The sequence below is a fragment of the Penaeus vannamei genome, chromosome 34, assembly GCF_042767895.1.
Source record: "Penaeus vannamei isolate JL-2024 chromosome 34, ASM4276789v1, whole genome shotgun sequence".
NCBI lineage: Eukaryota > Metazoa > Arthropoda > Malacostraca > Decapoda > Penaeidae > Penaeus > Penaeus vannamei.
In genome coordinates this window covers 23907199-23914698 of record NC_091582.1, presented here as the reverse complement: position 1 = coordinate 23914698, position 7500 = coordinate 23907199, and the positions used below count along the sequence as shown (strand labels likewise).

General features: G+C 41.9%; 1 long non-coding RNA gene across 1 annotated transcript in view; it reads right to left on the bottom strand.

Annotated features, from left to right (window-relative positions):
• The window catches only part of LOC138859293 (uncharacterized), a 22151-nt gene extending 15305 nt beyond the window's left edge, over positions 1 to 6846 (bottom strand). Inside the window, exon 1 of the long non-coding RNA XR_011398127.1 lies at positions 6743 to 6846. This is a non-coding gene — a long non-coding RNA (uncharacterized lncRNA). The remainder of the gene's footprint in view (positions 1 to 6742) is intronic.
• Positions 6847 to 7500: the final 654 nt, after the last annotated feature.

Sequence of the window (7500 nt, the reverse complement as noted above, 5' to 3'; positions counted from 1 at the left end):
ATCTCTATCTCTATCTTTCTCTATCTCTCGATCTCTGTCACTATCTCTATCATTCTCTATCTCTATCTCTATCTTTCTCTGTCTCTTTCTCTATCTTTCTCTATCTCTGGATCTCTGTCTCTTTCTCTATCTTTCTCTCTATCTTTCTCTATCTCTCGATCTCTATCTTTCTCTATCTCTCGATCTCTATCTCTATCTTTCTCTATCTCTATCTCTCGATCTCTATCTCTATCTCTATCTTTCTCTATCTCTCGATCTCTACCTCTATCTCTATCTTTCTCTATCTCTCGATCTCTGTCTCTATCTCTATCTTTCTCTATCTCTCGATCTCTGTCTCTATCTCTATCCTTCTCTATCTCTATCTCTATCTTTCTCTGTCTCTTTCATTCTTCTCTATCTCTGATCTCTGTCTTTCTCTATCTTTCTCTCTATCTTCTCTTCATTCCTCGATCTCTATCTTTCTCTCTATCTCGATCTCTATCTTTCTCTATCTCTCGATCTCTATCTCTATCTCTATCTTTCTCTATCTCTCGATCTCTATCTCTATCTCTATCTCTATCTTTCTCTATCTCTTGATCTCTATCTCTATCTCTATCTTTCTCTATCTCCCGATCTCTATCTCTCTCTCTATCTTTCTCTATCTCTCGATCTCTATCTCTATCTCTATCTTTCTCTAACTATCGATCTCTATCTTTCTCTATCTCTCGATCTCTATCTTTCTCTATCTCTCGATCTCTATCTCTATCTTTCTCTATCTCTCGATCTCTATCTATATCTTTCTCTCTATCACTATATTTCTCTCTATCTCTATCTGTCTCCTTCTCTTTCTCTTTCTCTCTCTATCTTTCTATCTCTATCTCTATCTTTTTCTCTATCTCTATCTTTCTCTCTATCTCTATCTTTCTCTCTCTAGCTCTAGCTCTAGTTGTCTCTTTTTCTTTCTCTTTCTTTATCTCTATCTCTATCTTTCTCTCTCTACCTGTCTATTTTTCTTTCTCTTTCTGTCTCTATTTCTATCTCTCTCTCTTTATCTTTACCTCTAGCTACCTCTATTCCTTTCTCTTTCTCTGTTTCTGTTTCTTTCTCTGTTTCTCCCTGTATAGTCTACATAACCATGGTACGTACACACAGTAACACACTTGTATTCGTAAATCCGCACACATGAACGTATACCCGCATACATGAACGCAAACCCACGCACATGAACCCAAACCCGCACACATGAACCTAAACCCGCACACATGAACGCAAACCCACGCACATGAACTTAAACCCGCACACATGAACGTAAACTCGCACACATGAACCTAAACCCGCACACATGAACTTAAACCCGCGCACATGAACGTAAACCCGCACACATGAACTTAAACCCGCATACATCAACCTAAACCCGCACACATGAACGTAAACCCGCACACATGAACGTAAACCAGCACACATCAACCTAAACCCGCACACATGAACGTAAACCCGCACACATGAACGCAAACCCACGCACATGAACTTAAACCCGCACACATGAACCTAAACCCGCACACATGAACTTAAACCCGCACACATGAACCCAAACCCGCACACATGAACGTATACAGCGCAGAACGTACGGGCAATTTAATGACAAAGTTCCGCCATTATCTCCAGAAGTTTCCAGAAGGACAAAGGGGTGGGGGAGCTGGGGGGGGCGCTGCTGGGGGAGGGGGGGGAGGGGGGGGAATCAAGTTTATTGCGTCGTTAAATGATAACAACTATGGGGAAAGCTGAAAAAAGTGGATAGACAAATATAATCAAATCCATAAATAAACAAATGAATAAATTAATGAATATACAATAAATAAATGAGTAATCAAACAAATAAATATGTAAGGGAATAAATAAATAAATTAGTGAGTAAATAAATAAATAAATTAGTGAGTAAATAAATAAATAAATTAGTGAGTAAATAAATAAATAAATTAGTGAGTAAATAAATAAATAAATAAATTAGTGAGTAAATAAATAAATAAATAAATTAGTGAGTAAACAACTAAATAATAAAGATGGCAATAACAACAAAAAAAGAGTAAAACAGCATAATCATCCTTGTTGACAGAAAAATGTTAGTGATAAAAAAAATGAAAGTAGAATTTGCAAAAATGTAACAAAAAAATAAAAGTAATTTTGCTTTTGGGGAAAAAATCCAGCGCATTATTCTTCTTTGTTAATCAGGAATACAGGAATAGAAAGAACTGATTAGATTTATATTATATGTAAGTGAAAAAAAGGAGTGTGACTTATTTTCCAATGCTTGCTGTCGAGAAATATTTAAATCCAATTAACCGTTAATTCTGTAGCAAAAAATGAGCAAAGTGCAACTGCCTTGCTTTGGCTTTTATTAAATTCTATTTCTACGTTTCTGGCGTTTTGCTTACTTTTTTTTTATTATCAATCTGTGTGCTTCCTCTTTCGTCTCCTTTCGTACACACGCGTGCAAATATACATTCATATATTAACACATACACACACACACACACACACACACACACACACACACACACACACACACACACACACACACACACACACACACACACACACACACACACACACACACTCACCCATCAACAAACACACACACTCACACATCACACACACACACACACACACACACATCACACAACACACACACACACACACACCACATCACACAACACACACACACACATACACCACATCACACAACACACACACACACTCACTCACACATAAACACACACACACACAAACACAGACACACACACACTCACCCATCACACACAACACACACACACTCACCCATCAACAAACACACACACACACACACACACACACACACACAAACACACACACACACACACACACACATAAACACGATCTACTTCCATACAGATCGCAACATCACTTTCTTGCAAGAGTGAACAGTGGAGGGAAAAAGTTACATTGCAAACAGTCTTTGCAAGTCGTAATCAAGTGAAATCAAGATCTTAAGATAGAGAGAGAGAGAGGGAGGGAGGGAGGGAGGGAGAGAGATTGAGAGAGAGAGAGAGAGAGAGAGAGAGAGAGAGAGAGAGAGAGAGAGAGAGAGAGAGAGAGAGAGAGAGAGAGAGAGAGAGAGAGAGAGAGAGAGGGAGGGAGAGAGGGAGGGAGGGAGGGAGTGGAGAGAGATTGAGAGAGAGAGAGAGAGAGAGAGAGAGAGAGAGAGAGAGAGAGAGAGAGAGAGAGAGAGAGGGAGGGAGGGAGGGAGGGAGGGAGGGAGAGGAGGGAGGGAGAGAGAGGGAGGGAGATAGAGGAGAGAGAGAGAGAGAGAGAGAGAGAGAGAGAGAGAGAGAGAGAGAGAGAGAGAGAGAGAGAGGAGGGAGGGGAGGGAGGGAGATTGAGGAGAGAGAGAGAGAGAGAGAGAGAGAGAGAGAGAGAGAGAGAGAGAGAGAGAGAGAGAGAGAGAAAGAGAGAGAGAGAGAGAGAGGGAGAGGGAGAGAGAGAGAGAGAGAGAGAGAGAGAGAGAGAGAGAGAGAGAGAGAGAGAGAGAGAGAGAGAGAGAGAGAGAGAGAGAGAGAGACAAACAGACCAAAAAAAAAAAAGATTAAGACAGAAAATACAGGAAAAAAAAAGCATTAACACACAATCTTTCGTTCAAATACCACGCACGTAATTTCCAAATTCTCTTCCTCTTGCACCAAAGGCCAAAGAGTAAAAGAGAGAGAGAGAGAGAGAGAGAGAGGGAGAGAGAGGGAGGGAGAGAGGGAGAGAGAGAGAGAGAGAGAGAGAGAGAGAGAGAGAGAGAGAGAGAGAGAGAGAGGGAGGGAGGGAGGGAGGGAGGAGGGAGGGAGGGAGGGAGAGAGAGAGAGAGAGAGAGAGAGAGAGAGAGAGAGAGAGAGAGAGACAGAACATCTCAAAAAAAAAAAAAAGATTTTCAAGAGACAGAGAAATACAGAGAGAAAAAAAAAGCATTAACAGAATGTCAATCTTTCGAGAGAAATACCACGCACTGTAGTTTCAAATTTTCTTCCTCTTTGCACCAAAGGCCAAAGAGTAAAGGAGGGAGAGAGAGAGAGAGAGAGAGAGAGAGAGAGAGAGAGAGAGAGAGAGAGAGAGAGAGAGAGAGAGAGAGAGAGAGAGAGAGAGAGAGAGAGAGAGAGAGTAGAGAGACAGAGACAGACAAACAGACCCCCTCAAAAAAGATTAAGAGACAGAAAATACAGGAAAAAAAAAACAGCATTAACACACAATCTTTTCGTTCAAATACTCTACGGCACATAATTTCCAAATTCTCTTGCTCTTGGCACCAACTAGCGCCAAAGAGTAAAAAAAAAGAGAGAGAGAGAGAGAGAGAGAGAGAGAGAGAGAGAGAGAGAGAGAGAGAGAGAGAGAGAGAGAGAGAGAGAGAGAGAGAGAGAGAGAGAGAGAGAGTAAAAAAAAAAATGAAAAAGTTTTAAAAAAAAATGAAAAAAAACACAGCATCCCCGACAGTGAACGAAATAACGAAAAAATAACCAAAAAAAAAAAAAAAAAATGACACGAATGCAAGTTGCAAGGTTAATTCCTCCTCTGTGCAAGATTTAAAGAGAAAGTGAGCACGTTGCAGGTGAGAGATATTAATGGCGCCGAGATCAAGATGAATGAAAGCGAAATTAAGATAAAACGGATAGTAATAATAATGATGTAAAGGGTGATAATCATAGTGATAATAATAACAATGATAATATAAATAGTAATGATAATAATAGTAACAATAATAGTGACAAAAATAGTAACAATAATAATCATCATCATCATCATCATCACCATTATCATCATCATAACAAAATCAATACTGGGAATAATAGTATTAATAATAATAGTGATAATAATAACAGACAGTGAGAAATAATGATGGAAAAATTGAAAGCAAGAAAAAAATAACAGTAACAAGAACAACAATGTTAAATTTGATAATTTCAATGATGATGATCTTGATGGTGGTGGTGGTGGTGAGAACAATAATGATGATAATGATATTAATAACAATTTGATATCATTATGATCATTCTTATTATTATTATTATCATCATTATTATCACTATTATTATCATTATTACTATTATCATAATTATATTATTATTATCATTATCCTCATCATCATTATCATTATATATTATTATAACCTCATTATTATCATTATCATCATTTTTACCATCATTAAAGTAATAATAACGATACAAATAATGCTACAAATAATAATATTTTGTATGCAAGTCTTCCCGAAAAGAAGTCACTAAACGACCCAAAATAATAATAAACAAGAAGACAAAACAAAAATGTCTTCTCCATCATCACAAAAGCGTCAGACAAACAAGCAAAAAAAAAGATAAATGAAAAAAAATAGATAAATGAAAATTAAAACTAAAAAACCAAAAGGACGAGGTAAGACAAAATGGAATATTCGGGCGAAAGACGAGAGAGAGAAAGAGAAAGAGAGAGAGAGAGACAGAGAGAGAGAGAGAGAGAGAGAGAGAGAGTAAGAGAGAGAGAGAGAGAGAGAGAGAGAGAGAGAGAGAGTAAGAGAGTAAGAGAGAGAGAGAGAGAGAGAGAGATAGATAGAGAGAGAGAGAGAGAGAGAATGAGAAGAGAGAGAGAGAGAGACAGAGACAGAGAGAGAGAGAGGAGGGGGGAGAAAGGGTGGGGAAGGGGGAGTGAGGGGGGGAGGGAGAGGGGAGTAGGGGCTCCAGAGATAAAGAGACAGGGAGAGAAAGAGAGAGAGAGGGAGACGGAGGGAGAGGGAGACAAGGAGAGAGATAGAGAGAGAGAGAGAGAGAGAGAGAGAGAGAGAGAGAGAGAGAGAGAGAGAGAGAGAGTGAGAGAGTGAGAGAGTGAGAGAGTGAGAGAGTGAGAGAGTGAGAGAGAGAGTGAGAGAGAATGAGAGAATGAGAGAATGAAAGAGTGAGAAAAAAGAAAGAGAAAGAAGAGAAGAGACAGAGAGAGGAGAGCGAAAGAGCAAAGGGAGCGAGGGAGCGCAAGAAGCAGGGATGCTGTTTTTCCTCCAGAGAGCGCACTGGCCGGGGTCCTGCGAGCAAGTTCATCCAGCTCGGAGGCCGCCGCCAGCTCCTCCTCCTCCTCCTCCTCCTCCTCCTCCTCCTCCTCCTCCTCCTCCTCCTCCTCCTCCTCCTCCTCCTCCTCCTCCTCCTCCTCCTCCTCCTCTTCTACTTCGTCTTCTTCTTTCTTTTACTGCTCTTACTTTTTCTTTCTTTTTTTTTCTTCTACTTCTTCCTCTTCTTCTCTTTCTTATTCTTCTCCTTCTTCTTCATTCTTCTTCTGGTCTTATTCTTTCGCCTCCTCCTCCTTATTCTCATTATTTTGCTTCTTTCTCCCCTCTCCTCTCCCCCTCCCTCCCTCCCTCCTCCCTCTCTTCTTCTTCTTCTTCCTCCTCCCTTCCTTCCTCCTCCTCCTCCTCCCTCCTCCTCCTCCTCCCTCCTCCTCCTCCCTCCTCCTCCTCCTCCTCCTCCTCCTCCTCCTCCTCCTCCTCCTCCTCCTCCGGCCCGGGTACGTGAGACGTTGGTGCCCACACTGCGGGAACTTCAACGCGCCCCGCCATAATTATCCTCAGACTAGTCCCTCTGCCACCGGGAGCGACACAGAACGATGATAAAAAAAATATTAAATCCTCTTCGCTTTTCCTTTCGTAACAGCAATGGCTATTCGGGGGATAGGTAGATAGCACATCAGGACACCACGACACAAATGCACGTACGAGGAGACCACACGGGGAACACCAAAATCGCTAGCACAACGACAAAGAGGGCTGGCGTGAGGGGGCCGTCTGCGTCCTCCCTCGGCGCGCAACACCGACTGCCCGCCCTCTCTCAGCAGACGACGGTCGGGTCCTCAGCCCCAGCGCTGAGTTGCTAAGTCGGGATTTTTTCTTTTTTTTTTTTTCTCTCCACGCGAAAATTTCACCGAATTGCAGCCTTTCGATCTAGATTTTGACCGACTGGTTTCTCGTGCGGACGAAAGAGGAGATGGGGGGAAATAGAAGAAAAATATTAAAGAATCGAAGGGTTGTTTCTTTCTTTTTTTAATCGAATCACGAGATTAAGAAGAGGATCCAAAGAGGAAAAAATTAAAAAGAATTAAAAAAAAACAGGACGAAAAAATCGCGCCGGTAATTTAATAAATAAGAACGACCCGAAATGGAACGAGGAGACTGTAAAAAACCGACATGGCCTCGCGTACAAGCCGAGTTGCTGCTGAACCGAAGCTGCTGCCCGACAAAAGGTAAATTCCCCTGCCCAGGATGATGCCCCTCCCCCCCTCCCCCTCCCTCTCCTCTCCCCTCCCCCTCTCTCTCCTCTCCTCTCCCTCCTCCCTCTCTCCCTCCCTCTCCCCCTCCCCTCTCTCTCCTCTCTCTCTACTCTCCCCTCCCCCTCTCCCTCTCTCTCCTCTCTCCCTCTCCTCTCTCTCTCTCTCTCTCCCCCACCCCCCTATTCAGTCCAAATCTCTCCTCCTGCT